The sequence below is a fragment of the Nothobranchius furzeri genome, chromosome 5, assembly GCF_043380555.1.
Source record: "Nothobranchius furzeri strain GRZ-AD chromosome 5, NfurGRZ-RIMD1, whole genome shotgun sequence".
NCBI lineage: Eukaryota > Metazoa > Chordata > Actinopteri > Cyprinodontiformes > Nothobranchiidae > Nothobranchius > Nothobranchius furzeri.
Window position 1 is genome coordinate 47,131,611 of NC_091745.1, and position 15,886 is coordinate 47,147,496.

The following is a 15,886-nucleotide window of genomic DNA, read 5'->3' on the forward strand; positions in this document are numbered from 1 at the left end:
GTGAGGTGCAAAAGTTTGGAAACGCGAATAAAACTAATAATCACCAAAAAACGAGCTTTAAGACACCTAAACGTCTAACTTCCTGTACGTTCTTGTTGGATGTTTAATAGGATAGGCGTCTACTAAGGGAATAATCCAGATCTTCTGCATTATGAGGTTTTGTGGGATGTTTGTAAAGATGTAAGGAGAGGATGAGGGTCCGTGTGCTACTTCCATGATCTGACCTTGGATAACAGGTGGACAATGAGTGGATGAATCTCTGCTAATCTGATTTTATGAGGTTGTCAGATTTACATCCAAATGTTATGTACTCAGAAGTCTGCGGTTATCTGAAAACACAAACATCGCACCTTCTTTTCAACGTTACACATCCCCAGCAGTCAGCACAGACATTTTCATGCACTTGGATTAAAACTTTGTGTCTGTTCCTGTCAGCTCCTGAGAGAAAGATCCATTTCTGTCTATTGTTGACTCAGCCTACCATGCGCCCACTCTGCAGTTGTCATTGTTGATTTTAGAACATCTAATCAAATCACCTCCAAGAGGAATTATAGAACTTGAAAGGCTGGAATTAAAATGAATAACATATAATCAATCCTGAGTATTAGTTATAAATAGAGCCATCATCTAATAAAGCAGATATCTGCTGCATTACAACATGTGACTCTGCAAAAACATCTATTAACCTCCACCTTGTCAGGAATGCCGTGCCCGTAATCCTCTGCTGCATCGGAGCGGTGAACATACCGGGACAACACACAGCTCAGACCTCTGATCTCCAAACTGCTCGTTCCCCTCGTCTATGACTCATAAAATTCCCAGATGACAGTGACAATGTTGATCCTCTGTGCTGTCATCAGCTTATGAATTAGGCTGGACTCAGCGTGGACAGCTATTGATAACACATGCCTCACCGGGGTCTGTGGCACTATGAGCAGGTTTTACAGGCGGTGCTTCTACTAAAGCTGCAAAGTTCTCAACGCATCCACAACCCCAGCATGAAGCAACCACAGGGAAACGGGGACATGGCTCTGAAGTTACAAAGGCTCTCTCTCACACACACACACACACACACACACACACACACACACACACACACACACACACACACACACACACACACACACACACACACATGGGCTGCATGGTGGCACAGTTGTTAGCACTGTTGCCTCGCAGCACGAAGGTTGCAGGTTCGAAACTCGGCTGCGGCCTTTCTACGTGGAGTTGCGTGTTCTCCCCATGCATGAGTGGGTTTCCTCCGGGTACTCGGGTTTCCCCCACAGATCACAACATGCCCTATAGGTTATAAATTGTAAGTCGCTTTGGATAAAAGTGTCTGCCAAATAAATAAACATAACACACACACACACACACACACACACACACACACACACACAGACTAATAAATGCGGGATCCAGATATTCTAATAAACATGAGGGGATTGATCTGATTCTGTTATTCAGACAGACAAAGGCTGATTTAAGAAATATAAACAGGGATCAGACAGGTGTATGTGTGTGTGTGTGCTGGAGTAATTAAGGGGATCATTTTATATGAAGATGGATTAAGAAGGTAGAGGACAGGAGATCACTGAAAATGAGCTGTCAGCTGCACACACACGGAGTGAAAGCCTGGGAAGGTCAAATGAAGGTTACTGAGTTTATTCGTGTGCATGAAGTCAAAACTACCACTAATGAAAAATACACGTCATCCTGACATGGGGCTTGAGTCTGAGACCTTCAGCTCAGAGGCTGGAGATTTGACTTGGACTACCTATTAAAGAATGACTGAAGACACATGGTAGACTCCGAGTCAGTCAGGACTTGACTTCCACCCACCCTCTAACAACCCAAGCCTTGGGGAGACTCTCCTCCCACCCAGAACCGTGCTATTTTACTTTTAGGCTGATAAACCACCATGACCCCTTGTAGAGGAGAATATGCTGTTTTTAAAGTTGACAGAACCCTGCAAAGACCTCCTGCATCACGGTCATTTTTTATGTCACAGCGAGGTCTTTGTCTCATGTGAGGGAACCTTGAAGTGAGAAATCATGTTGATTATCTCTGATTGAAACGGGTCGAGTGTTTCATGCAGGCTGAACATGAAAATAGTCTCCTACACCTACCTCCTGCATTAGCTTCTGATGTTGAAGCTCTAGGATTAGAAAAGCCTTGCCCCTCAACATGCCTTGAAACAGCCCAGAGTTTTGGAGCTGATCTGAATTAGATCAAATAAATAAATATGACACATTTATAGATTATTGCTTAATGAAGTCAAAAAGGGGCGGTGGGAAAAGCCTTCCTTTTCAGATTCGTTGTTTTGTTTCCTTGTTTTTTATTTGTTTATTTTCCTGTTGTCTCTCCTGCATCACCTCTCAACCCACCAGAAAAACTGCTGCCTGGCTTCCTACTTCATTACCTCGTGAGGTACTTTTGTGTAGAGGAGTAAATATTGTTGCTTTTAAGCTTCATATATTACCTTTACTTATGACCAATGAGATATGATGCTCTATATAAATATAGGATATCAACCTTATTGGTCTTTGAATGTTTAATCGGAAGATTCTGGGGTTCTTTGCTTTTTCAGTAATCAAACACACTTTGTATTAATTCAGACAAAGTCAGGTTTATAAAAAGTAAGAAGTTTATTTTCTAAACAAATTAAAAACAAGACAAGTTAACCAAGGCCAATGTGATGGATGAATATAAGTGGATGGAATGTGATGTATGATGATTGAATGGTGTGTGTTTATCAGAACCTTGTATCTAGACGAACTTGAGTTCTGGGTGTGAAAAGAATTTGGTCTGCATTAAACTAACAAAATTGGTTCTTATAGAATAGAATAGAATAGAATAGAATACTTTATTTGTCAATTTCTTCGAATGTGCTTGCCATACAAAGGAATTGAAATTACGTTTCACACTTTCCCATGCGTCCACATTGACAACATATGTCACGTTGAACGAGGTGGAGATGGCGGACCATGTGTGGCAGAGCTGACCAGGAGGTAAAAATGCAGGCTTCGGATAAAGTAAAAATGGTTTTAATGGCAGGATGGGATGAACAGGACAAAACAACGATGACTACTAACAACAACAATGATCTGACAAAGGACAGGAGCAAAACAGGTGGTATAAATACAGAAGGCTAATTAGGGAAACATGGGCAGGTTAACGAGGGATAGGTGAGAACAATGCAGACTAATCAGGGCAGGAGAGAAACACAGTCAGGAGGGCAGGGGCAGAACATGACAGTACTTCCCCCTTAAGGGCGGATACCAGACGCCCACATGGCTACACAACACAGGAGACTGGGGACTCGAAGACTCGACTGGAGACAGGGACTCGAAGACTTGACTGGAGACAGGGACTCGAAGACTGGACTGAGGACAGGGACTCAAAGATTAGACTGAGGACAGGGACTCGAAGACTGGACTGAGGACAGGGACTCGAAGACTTGACTGAGGACAGGGACACGAAGACTTGACCGGGGACAGGGACTCGACTGGAACGGGAAGACTTGACTGGAGCGGGAAGACTTGACTTGACTTGACAGGAACGGGAAGACTTGACTTGACTGGACTGGAAAGTGAAGACTTGACTTGACTGGACTGGAACGTGAAGACTTGACTTGACTGGACTGGAACGTGAAGACTTGACTTGACTGGACAGGAACGGGAAGACTTGACTTGACTTGACAGGAACGGGAAGACTTGACTTGACAGGAATGGGAAGACTTGACTTGACTTGACAGGAACGGGAAGACTTGACTTGACTTGACAGGAACGGGAAGACTGCAAGAGCAGGCGTGGGACCCAGGCAGAGAACTGCAGGAGCAGGCGTGGGACCCAGGCAGAGAACTGCAGGAGCAGGCGTGGGACCCAGGCAGAGAACTGCCGGAGCAGGCCTAGGACCCAGGCAGAGAACTGCAGGAGCAGGCGTGGGACCCAGCAGAGGCTGCAGCAGCATGAGACCTGCAGGCATAAGCCCCACAGCGTGGACCAGTAAGTGGACAATCTGTAGAAGCGACGCGAGGAAACCAGGATCGGCGGCAGGCACTCGACAGCCGGTCAGAGCGGGTGCACAGCACAATTAGCTGGATCTCAGGCAGAGGCTTGGGTGCAGGGAAGCAGGAGAAGAGCGGGGAGACCAGCCCTACCACCCCAGAGAACGATGGCGTGCGTAGGGGGGTGTAACTCCCTTAGAGCTCCAGGATCTGCGGCTTCCATGACAAAAAAACGGGACGGGGGCAGAAAGCAGGAGAGGAGAAGGGTTTGACCACCACAGGAAACGAACTGGATGCGCCGAAACCCACCCAAAGGCTTGACCACCCCGGAGGACAGGTAGGATGCGCCAACACCCTGTGTCACAAACAGAACTCAGAAGACCCGTGAAGACGCCAACACAGTAAAAATATATTAAAAAGTCTTTATTTAATGCAGAGGTACCTGGAGGGCAAGGCTGAGGCAGGTTCAGAGGCAGGCTAAGGTCAAAGTGGCAGGCAGAGAGCAAGGCAGGGGTCAGGCAAAAAACAAGGTCCAGAGGCAAAGATCAGGCAGGGTGGATGGCTGGAGAACTACTGGCAAGGCTGTAATAATCTGGCCTCTGTTGACTGGATGGCTGGTTCTTTTATAGCAGGGGAAGCAGGTGAATGGGATGAGGCTGATTACAGGAGCAGGTGGAATGAATGGAGCTGATTGAAGCTGACAGGTTGCTGGGGAAAGCAGGGCTTGGCTGGAGCTTGGTGAGAGGAACCAGGTGAGCTGAATGAAGGTATAATGAGGAAGTGGAGGAGGGTGAAGGATGGGAGTCATGACAGAACCCCCCCCCCCCCCCCCTCAAGGGCGGATACCAGACGCCCACAGGAAATCAGAGCAGGGTGGGAGGAGGGGGACCAGGAAGGAGGGCCAGAGCAGGGCGGGAGGAGGGGGACCAGGAAGGAGGGCCGGAAGGGTCTGGGGGGCCGGCGACGGGGAACCAGGAGCCAGGACTGTGGGAGTCTGGGGGGCCGGCGACGGGGAACCAGGAGCCGAGACTGTGGGAGTATGGGGGGCCGGCGACGGGGAACCAGGAGCCGAGACTGTGGGAGTATGGGGGGCCGGCGACGGGGAACCAGGAGCCGAGACTGTGGGAGTGTGGTGACAAAGGACACTGGCGGACGAGGACTAAGAGGGGACACTGGACCAAGACCAAGACTACGAGGAGACACTGGACCACGACTAAGAGGGGGAACTTCAGACTGGGAAACTTCAGACTGGGAAACTTCAGACTGGGGAACTTCAGACTGGGGAACTTCAGACTGGGGAACTTCAGACTGGGGAACTTCAGACTGGGGTACTTCAGATTGGGGAACTTCAGATTGGGGAACTTCAGATTGGGGAACTTCAGATTGGGGAAATTCAGATTGGGGAACTTCAGATTGGGGAACTTCAGAGCAGGGGCAGGAGGGGTCCTCTTCAGAGCAGGGGCAGGAGGGGTCCTCTTCAGAGCAGGGGCAGGAGGGGTCCTCTTCAGAGCAGGGGCAGGAGGGGTCCTCTTCAGAGCAGGGGCAGGCGGGGTCCTCTTCAGAGCAGGGGCAGGCGGGGTCCTCTTCAGAGCAGGGGCAGGCGGGGTCCTCTTCAGAGCAGGGGCAGGAGGGGTCCTCTTCAGAGCAGGGGCAGGAGAGGTCCTCTTCAGAGCAGGGGCAGGAGAGGTCCTCTTCAGAGCCTGGAGGCGTCGACCCTTGGACTGGAGCCCCTTGGACAGGCTGGGCCGGGACCGGGGCCTCTTGGACCTCATCCGTCGAAGCCGGATGCGATGCGTCCTCCGAGACCACCGTCAGCGCAGGCAACGATGCATCCCCCGGGACCACCGCCGGAGCAGGATGCGATGCGTCCTCAGAGACCACCGCCAGAGCAGGGTGCGATGCGTCCTCAGAGACCACCGCCAGAGCAGGGTGCGATGCGTCCTCAGAGACCACCGCCAGAGCAGGGTGCGATGCGTCCTCCCGGACCACCGCCAGAGCAGGATGCGATGCGTCCTCCCGGACCACCGCCAGGGCAGGATGCGATGCGTCCTCCGAGACCACCGCCAGGGCAGGATGCGATGCGTCCTCCGAGACCACCGCCAGGGCAGGATGCGATGCGTCCTCCGAGACCACCGCCAGGGCAGGATGCGATGCGTCCTCCGAGACCACCGCCAGAGCAGGATGCGATGCGTCCTCCAAGACCACCGCCAGAGCAGGATGCGATGCGTCCTCCGAGACCACCGCCAGAGCAGGATGCGATGCGTCCTCCGAGACCACCGCCAGAGCAGGATGCGATGCGTCCCCCGGGACCACCGCCAGAGCAGGATGCGATGCGTCCCCCGGGACCACCGCCAGAGCAGGATGCGATGCGTCCCCCGGGACCACCGCCAGAGCAGGATGCGATGCGTCCCCCGGGACCACCGCCAGAGCAGGATGCGATGCGTCCCCCGGGACCACCGCCAGAGCAGGATGCGATGCGTCCCTCGGGACCACCGCCGAGGCAGGATGCGATGCGTGCCCCGGGACCACCGCCAGAGCAGGATGTGATGCGTTGGAGGGTTCTGGGGAAGGTGACCACCTCTCACAGCAGGTCAGACCCTCTGTGGCGACATCCTTCAGTGCAGACCCATATACCCTCCGGACATAAAGGTAGTAATTACCAAGTGCTGGAACCGCAATCAACTCTGGATGGGTGGAGAAGATGACATTTAACCTATCAGCCGCCCGCAGACGTAAGTGGGGGCAGGTTGGCTTGGCAAAGACCTCCCACACAGCCTCCTCGACCATCTGCATAATCCCCTGAACAATCTCCTCTGTTGGGACCGGTCCAGAAGCAGAACATGAGGTGCTGTCCGAGGAACCCGCCGACACCAGCACGGGAGAAGGATTAACCCTCTTATCAGCTCCAGAAAACCTCCGGGACCGCCGCCGTCGTGACCTGACAGGAGGGGTTTGAGGCTGGAGCGGCGTGGTCATGAACCCGCTGCACAAGACGTTTGCAGCAGGCCTGGACAGAGGAGTGGAGCCTCTGCGTGGCTCTGGCCTGATGGCCAGCCGCGTTCCCCAGAACGGTGACTCCTGCTCCTTCTCTAGCTCCATAAACTCCAGGAGCGTGAGATCCTCCATGACAGGTACGATGAAAAAAAAAGAAAAAAAATACTCCAAGTGCTGTGTCAGCGTTGGGTCAGATTTTTGGCCAGATTATTCTGTCACAAACAGAACTCAGAAGACCCGTGAAGACGCCAACACAGTAAAAATATATTAAAAAGTCTTTATTTAATGCAGAGGTACCTGGAGGGCAAGGCTGAGGCAGGTTCAGAGGCAGGCTAAGGTCAAAGTGGCAGGCAGAGAGCAAGGCAGGGGTCAGGCAAAAAACAAGGTCCAGAGGCAAAGATCAGGCAGGGTGGATGGCTGGAGAACTACTGGCAAGGCTGTAATAATCTGCCATCTGTTGACTGGATGGCTGGTTCTTTTATAGCAGGGGAAGCAGGTGAATGGGATGAGGCTGATTACAGGAGCAGGTGGAATGAATGGAGCTGATTGAAGCTGACAGGTTGCTGGGGAAAGCAGGGCTTGGCTGGAGCTTGGTGAGAGGAACCAGGTGAGCTGAATGAAGGTATAATGAGGAAGTGGAGGAGGGTGAAGGATGGGAGTCATGACACCCTGGGCCAGAATCTCCTTCCGCTAAAGGAGAAAAAAGTAAAAAAATAAATCCTCCAGCAAAACAGGTGTTAGCTCACCACAGGTCCAGGTTTGGTCAGCTCATTCTGTCACATTGAACGAGGTAGAGATGGCGGACCATGTGTGGCAGAGCTGACCAGGAGGTAAAAATGCAGGCTTCGGATAAAGTAAAAATGGTTTTAATGGCAGGATGGGATGAACAGGACAAAACAACGATGACTACTAACAACAACAATGATCTGACAAAGGACAGGAGGAAAACAGGTGGTATAAATACAGAAGGCTAATTAGGGAAACATGGGCAGGTTAACGAGGGACAGGTGAGAACAATACGGACTAATCAGGGCAGGAGAGAAACACAGTCAGGAGGGCAGGGGCAGAACGTGACAACATAAAGTGCAGATGCACAACAATAACAAAAAAAACAAAACAAAACATCCCTAACAGTAAGATAACATTAAACAGGTAAATATCGCTAAAAATATACAAAACATATAGCAGCAGGTGTGTGCAATTGCAATGCAGAGGTAGTTGTTTACAATCAGAAATGTTTACCCCGTTCTTGGTTCAACCACTGTTTCCTTTTTGTATAGTGTGCATGTATATGTGTGTGTGTGTGTGTGTGTGTGTGTGTGTGTGTGTGTGTGTGTGTGTGTGGGGGGGGGGGGGGGGGGGTCCAGTCTGTCATCCTATACTCCTGTCACCCTGGTGATTCTGCTAGCTGGGATCTGTGAGGGAAGAGAGTTCAGCAGTCTCACAGCCTGGTAGACAAAGCTGTTGGTGAGCCTGGTAGTGCGGGAGCGGATACTTCTGTATCTCTTTCCAGAGGGCAGGAGGCTGAACAGACAGTGCGCAGGGTGTGTGGCATCATTGACAATTGTGATGGCTTTGCGGATGAGGCGAGTGGTGCACCAACTATCCTCTCAGCTGTTCTCACAATGCGCTGTAGAGCTTTCCTGTTATAGTCAGTGCAGCTACCGCCCCACACAGTGATACAGCTGGAGAGGATGCTTTCAATAGTTCCTCTGTAGAATGTGATCAGGATGGGTGGTGGAGCACTTGCCCGCTTGAGTTTGCGCAGGAAGTAGAGGTGCTGTTGTGCTTTCTTGGCCAGTGATGCTGCGTTGGCGGTCCAGGAGAGGTCCTCCCTGATGTGCACCCCCAGGAACTTTGTGCTGCTCACTCTCTCCACCGCAGCGCCGTCGATGGTCAATGGGTGGTAGTTGTTGTGGCCTCTTTGGAAGTTGACAATGATCTCCTTGGTCTTACTAACATTTAGCTGGAGGTTGTTGTCTCTGCACCAAGTGGTCAGGAGCTCAACCTCTTTCCTGTAGTGGGTCTCATCGCCCTTGGTGATGAGCCCCACCAGCGTTGTGTCGTCCGTGGTTGGAGCTGTAGGTTGGTGCGCAGTCATGTGTCAGCAGGGTAAAGAGCAGGGGACTGAGCACACAGCCTTGTGGAGCCCCCCTGCTCAGGGTGATGCTGTTTGAGACCTTGTTGCCCACACGCACCACTTGCGACCTCTGGCTGAGGAAATCCAGCAGCCAGTTGCAAAGGGAGGTGCTGAGACCCAGTCTGTCCAGTTTACAGATGAGTTGTGGTATTATGGTGTTGAATGCTGAGCTAAAGTCTATGAACAGCATTCTCACATATGAGTCTTTCTTGTCCAGATGAGTTCGGGCTGGGTGGAGGGCAGAGCAGATTGCATCCTCTGTGGATCGTTTCACTCTGTATGTGAACTGGTATAGGTCCAGAGTGGGGGGTAGGGTGGATTTGATGTGTGACATGACTAGTCGTTCAAAGCACTTCATAATAATGGGTGTCAGTGCCACGGGGCGGTAGTCATTGAAACAAGCTGGGGATGGTTTCTTTGGTACAGGTATGATGGTGGCAGTCTTGAAACATGATGGGACAGTGGCTTGCCTCAGGGAGGTGTTAAAGATGTCTGTGAAGACATTCTTCAGCTCCTCTGCGCAGTCTTTCAGCACACTACCAGGGATGTTGTCCGGACCTGCTGCGTTGATGGTGATGAGTGTCCTGATCAAAATAGCATCAGACGCAATTCATGCCTACCAACCCGTTCCTAGAGACCCCGTTTGGATCCGAGATGTCAAGGAGTCGGTGACCCCAAATGCACGTGGCTCGTAGGAAAACCTCGATGCGACCAATTCAGTCCTAGGGTGTCTCCTGAGTCACAACAGATAGATTAATTTGTTTGCGTCTAGAACAGCTGTTTCTGAATAGCTGAAGAAGCGAGTTTCTGTGTCGCTGCAGGCAGCTTTTGGCTTGTCGAAAGTCTTGGTGGTTCAAAGAGTTTTGCTCCGGCTGGCCGGTTCAGAGCTCTGCTCCAAACTTACTGAATCACTCAACAAGTGATTCTATTTTAATATTCCCATATTATGATTACATGGCCAATCAGGACAAAAGAGGTGTTAACAAACAAATCTCAGAACACACGTCTTTTCCAGATACAAAAGATGCTCTGATTAGTGGATAAGAAAATATCTATGTGCAGTGACGTTAACTGAATATTGTGTATGAGTGTAGATAATGATTCATTTGTTAAACCAAACATTACTGATCATAACATCAAAATGTTTCATTGTAATATTAAAATTCATTTCAACTTCATTGAATTAGGCACAGATTAATCAAACATTAATATTATTATTCATATAACATTTGTTCATTCAACCATTTGTTTTTTTAATGATTATTTACTTTATGAGTTGTAAAAGTTCATCTCTCATGAGAGTGTGCAATCCTGCTGTGCTAACACTTCTTGTTGTCAGCCAGCTGGGTGAGGGCGGAGGCGGCTTCTGACGCGTTTCTATTCATAAATCAAACCTCTTTTTGTCTGTGCGTTAGTCTTGTTTATTTTCTTTTACAAGCATTAGCTGGCGTTTTACATGATGCGGTTCCAAGGATAGTAGTGCTCCCAGCTGATCGTCACAAAAAAGAAATATATCGTGCCATGGTGTCGCGAGCGGTAAAAACCGTATGCTCATCCCGCCACCCATGCATAATCGGCTCTCCCGAAACACCTGAGGACCCACTTAAATCACATGTGACGCACCAGACACCACCACAGATGAAACCCCAACCCACAAAATGAATGGCTCCTACACCTGCAGTCTTATCAAAAGAAGGCTTTGTTCTGGAACATGGGCTGACAAGGACTGCAGAATCTTCTGGCTTGTTGGAAGATAGAATGTAAAATCCACTTTAGAGAATGGAATTATGTCTGCAGATGACCGGTGGCATGTAGGTACATATGTAGGTGAAAAATGACCCTTTCTGGACGTTACATATGCCAGAATAGAGGAGTGCACACCCGCGCCACCGGAGCACGGGTGATGAGCTCTGCAGCAGCGGAGCGTCTCTGGCACAGATAAAACACAGAAAGCTCCAGAGAATATGTGCAGACATGAACGATTGTGTGTTAATTATATTTGTGAATGTTTCTATTTCAGTGTGCAAGATGCAGCTGCCTGGAGCGCATGAACAATCAGCGCCCTCCATCTTCTCTGCTCCAAATAATCCCGGTACGCTGAGAGCCCGTATAAATGATGGTAGGAACAGGATCTTTTTCAGGCTCACCCTGGGTGTGTCAGGGCTTCTAGGGAAGCCTGTCACCCTTTCAGGGGACACAGGCTCCTTCGTAATTTGAACAGCGTGGCAGCCAGCTTGAATTGTATAAATTCAAGCTGGCTGCCACGGGGACCTATATATAAGTGGAGATGTTGAAAATTGTCGGCTGGTATTGCATTAAAATAGTGGGCATTGCAGTATTGGTTTTTACCTTTACTTACCACACACACACATTACACATGAAACTCTTCAGCTACTTCTTTTCTCTCAAAATGTCAAACCATGACAGATCTGAGGTTCAGTTCCTTTGGCACAACTCGTGAAGAAGTAGAGATCTTCCCAGTGTTGTGGTCAGGGAGAATGTGTTTCAGCCATCTGAGACAAAATCACAACAATTTCACACAGTTATTTTAACATTACAAGTTACTATTACTTCAAGATGCTATTACCACCGTTATTTTTCTCTTTCTTAAACTGTTGCTACTGTTGTTATCTGCTTGTTGCGTCCAATGAGCCAGGCTGCTGTTTTGTACCTTGAAGTGCCGACCACACACGCATACACACACACACACACACACACACACACACACACACACACACACACCCACCCACACACGCATGCACGCACGCACGCACGCACACACACACACACACACACAATACCAAGAACAAAACAATTTTAACACAATACTTGCTCACTCAAAAAGTTTTATGGTTATTAAATCATTTACCTGTCCTTCAGAAATGCTGTTTGAATGCTGAATTCTGAAACTGATAGAACTGAAGCTGGAAATTAGTTCAGTTGTCAAATTTAGCCATCCAGGTGTGTGGTCCATCCAAGGACCACACACCTGTGCAATGACAATAAAGGCCTTGAACTTTGAAAATAAATATGGTGCTGTTGGTTTTGGTTTGTATCAGTCTCATAAATTAAGATTTAGACCATATCGTTGTGTCTGATTTAGGTAAAAAAGCCAATCTTAAACATCTGCCCAGGTATAGGTGTACATCAATACGCTGAAACAGCACAGAACTTCATGTTGATACAGAATCCACATGTAAAAGCAGTGTATCACTGCTTTTGGAGAAATCGAACGTATTTCTTTTGTGCAGTGTAACTCAAACTCCGACTGCTAGGTGGGCGACGGTGGCACAGGAGTTAAGTGCTCGCCCCGTAATCGGAAGGTTGCAGGTTCGAACCTCGCTCAGTCTGTCACTGTCGTTGTGTCCTTGGGCAAGTCACTTAACCCACCTTGCCTGCTGGTGGTGGTTGGAGGGACCGGTGGTGCCAGTGCTCGGCAGCCTCGCCTCTGTCATTGTGCCCCTGGGCAGCTGTGGCTACATCGTAGCTCATCCCCACCAGTGTGTGAATGTGTGTGTGAATGGGTGAATGACTGTGTTGTAAAGTGCCTTGGGGGGTTCCAGGACTCTAGAAGGTGCTATATCAAATACAGGCCATTTACCATACAGGCCATTTACCATTTACCATTTAGGTGGCAGCAGTTTTACCAACTTCTTTCTGCTGGAACACAAGATCTCACAGAATCACTGGGTGTGTCCTGGAAGCGTCTGGCCTGAGTTTTCCAATTAAATTTAGTCATAAAATGACAAATATGGTTTGGCTTTATATCGTGTCAGCTCCCTGTCATTTCGGCAGATTCTCGTCAGCACCCCCCCCCCCCCCCCCCCAATATTGAACACATGTGGTCATTGTTTTACATTCCACCCCAAAGATTTTTCACTCCCTCAACAGAACCGAGCCATTCGCTGTAAGCTGAACATTTCCTTACTTTAGGTAGAGAATGACTCTGCACCGTTACCTGACGGTGGTGATGGTGGGTGGTGCAGGTGGAGCTCAAGGTTCTCATCAGACTGGAGGAAAGGTCTTCGAGCAGAGCCAGAACTTCCCGACGAGAGCCAGAAAATGTATATGTCTTCTTGTCCTTTTCCTCCATGATTCTCATGAAGCTTAAGGGAGACGATGACGGCCTGCTGGGGTTCCACACAGCTACCCAGGAAGTTTTAATCATCGGGTATTTCAGGCCCCACCCTGCAGGTGTTGCTCGGCAACAAGCGGGGTAGACTCGGGATATTCTCTTTGTGTGTTTCACATTACTGGCGGGGGTAAAGGACAGTGTAAAGATCAGGGTGCGTATAAAGGAAGCTTGGGGTTATTTCATTAATCCACACGGGGAGTCTTTCCTCCTGCTTCCTTGTAAAACCCTCCCTGCTCTTTGTGGTCCTTCTGCCCCCGACTTCATCCCTGCAGGGATCTGTGTCGGGCATCCACTCATGAAAGACTCAGGACTCTTTAATCATTATGGAAGTTTGCAACAACTGCATCACTTTGGGGCAATCATGTTTATCATTCAAATACCATAAATCATTTTTGTTGACTTTACCGAACACACGGTCCAGGAGAAGCCCAGAGAAACTTTCAGATTACTCACTGAAGAGAGTTGAAAGAAGGCAGATGGCCCCAGATTTATTTTTCTAGCAAACTATTTCCGCTCAACCTAAAAGGGGGTTCTAATTAAAAGAGCCTAAATTAGAACATGTGTGAAGGCGCAGTTTAGCCCTTCGCTTCTCACCCGAGCAGAACAACCTCCACAAACCCCACGACAGAGAGGATTCGCTGTTCCATCAAGAAAATGATTGTAGATGTTTTTCCAGACGTGACACAAGAAAAAACGATCTGATGGGTTTGGCTGTTCCAGCACATCTCAGCGCTGACCAGATCTGCTCAGCCAGAACGACTAATGCTGGCCCGTGGATCTTAGGAACTGTTGAGACAGTGTGGTTTCAGTCGTCAGCAAACAGCTTCTCAGATGATCCAAACATTGTGGCACTCAAGTGATGTCTCTTTTCTCCAAAATGTTCTTTTGGAGCAGCAGACCTGTCAGCCACTTCTGGGGTGTTCTGAGTTCATTCAGTTGCTTTTTATTAGAAAAGAACTCCAAATTGTATACATGAGTGGGTACATAGTTATTCAAACAGGCCTCAGAGTAGGATTACAGGTCTGAAACCGCGCTAGTGATCAAACCGTTGTGTCGAACCCAAACACCGGCCTGCTAACCATAACAATGCCAACATGCAGATAGCATGTTTAGCTTGGATAATGTGCACCATCTTCATCTTCTTAGTTCTCAGTCTGAACCGAAGAGGAGTGTTTTTCATTGTAAGACTCAATCACTCTTTCTAGAATTTGTCTTCCCATACTCACTTCATCCTTTTCGTTTGGACCCAAGGAGGAAACAGGAGCTCCAGCAGGAAAGTAAGCTCTGGCTCCGTGAGCCTCAAAGTGCACAGCGAGGGTTCAAACCACAGCCCTTTTTCCTGTAGTGTCAACCATCACACCACCATGCCTCCCAGCAAACGTAATACTGGTCCCAGTCATAATCTAATGAAAGGGTGCCTCCATAACTCACCCAGTGGCGTGTGCACCCACATACAGATGTTGAGCTCTTTGCAGCTGCCAGTCCAGGTTTGATTCCAGCAGCCTGTAATTTCCTGCATGCCATCCACTCTTTTTTCACTTCTCTGTCTCAGAGTGCTGCATGTGATGCTTTACAGCAACGGAGTCAAGGAAATCCAATTCTCTTGGGCAGGAATGTGTTCTCTGGTGTTTCCAACCCTTGATGCTAAGGGGCCTAAAACAGACTGATGCTCTATTGTCTGACTTGTTCTTAGCCATAAAAAAGCCAGTGGCTGTTAAAATGGCCAATTGTTGATTATGTTGAAGCAATCCATTTCAGCAGTCATATAAAAACACCCAGAACCTGTAAAACGGTCAGGTTCAAGGGCTGGTGTTTTCATAATTGAAGCCAAAGCTTATTCTCGCTAATGACCAGAGTGGGACTGTTGAGTTGGGCTCTTTGTCCGTGTGCTGCACGGCTGCTGAGCCCAAAATTAAAAAAGTATGTCCCTAAAAGTTAATGTGGCTGAACTGTGTCTAATCTAGTCAGCTCTAAGCACTCAGCACGAGACCTTCCACTCATTTGTAGCCTGTTAGCAAAAAGCTACACTGATTCTGCATGAAGTTTCGACAGTGTTCCTTTGCTGTGATGAAACGAAACCTCTCAAAGAAACTTAGCATAGATATTAGATTCCTGGCTGGATGTGAAACGTTCACCCAGAATGAACCTGCAGAGCTGCACCCACACATGCTGTCTGCATGTGAAGCACATGAGGCCAGTAAAACATGAATGATCCTACATGTGACTCACAGAGAGGGCCGGCTGGCTGCAGAGGCTGTTTATAGCCTGTGATAATGGCCTCCATATAAAAGCTGCAGTAGGCTAATTGTTCCTGAGTCTGGGACACACTGGCTGAGTTAGAGGAGGTGCAGAAGATCCTCCCTTACCTGATGGGACACGGACCTAAATATGGTTTTAACTCTGGTGTTATGGTTCTTCACTGGTCACTCATCCATCCATCCATCCATCCATCCATCCATCCATCCATCCATCCATCCATCCATCCATCCATCCATCCGTCCATCCATCCGTCCGTCCGTCCGTCCGTCCATCCATCCATCCATCCATCCATCCATCCATTCCATTAAGTTGAAAACCACTCTTTTGTTCTTTAAATAACACTTATTTA